Source organism: Chrysochloris asiatica, unplaced genomic scaffold (assembly GCF_000296735.1).
Source record: "Chrysochloris asiatica unplaced genomic scaffold, ChrAsi1.0 scaffold00344, whole genome shotgun sequence".
Classification (NCBI taxonomy): Eukaryota; Metazoa; Chordata; class Mammalia; order Afrosoricida; family Chrysochloridae; genus Chrysochloris; species Chrysochloris asiatica.
Window position 1 is genome coordinate 2,347,983 of NW_006408862.1, and position 1,107 is coordinate 2,349,089.

The window sequence follows — 1,107 nt, forward strand, 5'->3', positions numbered from 1 at the left end:
TCATCTTTTGATGCTTTCTGCACCATCCAATATTTTGCCCATATTGTTGTTTTTGTTAAGTGCCGTAAAGTCAGTTCTAACCCATAGTGATTCTGTATAGGGTTTCCTAGTTGCTGATGATGATCTTGAACCGCTGACCTGCTGCCCAAACTGGCTTTGCAGTCCAGCGCATTTAACCTACAGTGCCACACCAGGACTCCCTTTTGTCCATAGAATCCTTCAATAGTTCAAGTCAAGGTTTTTCTTTAGTTCCCTCAGCTTGAGAAATGCTGAGCATGTTTTTCCCTTTTGGTTTTCTAACTCCAGATCTTTGCAAATTTCATTATAATATTTGACTTTGTCTTTTTGAGCTGACCTTTGAAATTTTCTGTTCAGCTCTTGTACCACCTCACTTCTTCCATTTACTTTAGCATCTCTACACTGAAAAGCAAGTTTCAGAGACTCTTTTGGCATCCATTTTGGTCTTTTCCTTTTTTCTTGTCTTCTTACTGAACTTTTGCTTTCTTCTTGTATGATGTTCTTGATGTCATCCCACAACTCTTCTAGTCTTCGGTCTTTAGTGTCTCCTGAATCAAATCTGTTCTTCAGATGATCTCTAAATTCAGGTGGGATATATGCACGGTCATATTTTGGTTCTTGTGGACTTGTTTTAATTTCTTCAGCTTTAGCCTGAACTTGCAAATAAGTAATTCAACATTCTGCCCCTGGCCTTGTTTTGACTGATGATATGGAGCTTTTCCACCATCTCTTTCCACAGGTGTAGTCAGTTTGATTTATGTCTATTCCATCTGGTGAGATTCATGTGTAGAGTCATCCATTATGTCATTTAAAAAAGGTATTTGCAATAAATAAGTCATTTATCTTACAAAATCATGCGATCTCCAGCATCATGTCTATCACCAAGACCATATTTTCTAGCGACTGATCCTTCCTCTTTGTTTATAACATTTGCATTCCAATTACCAGTAATTATCAATGCATCTTAACTGCATGTTTGATCAATTTCAGACTGAAGAAGTTGGTAGAATTCTTTAATTTCATCTTCACTGGCTTTTGTTGTTGTTGTTGTTGTTGTTAGGTGCCATCGAGTCGGTAGCAATTCATAAC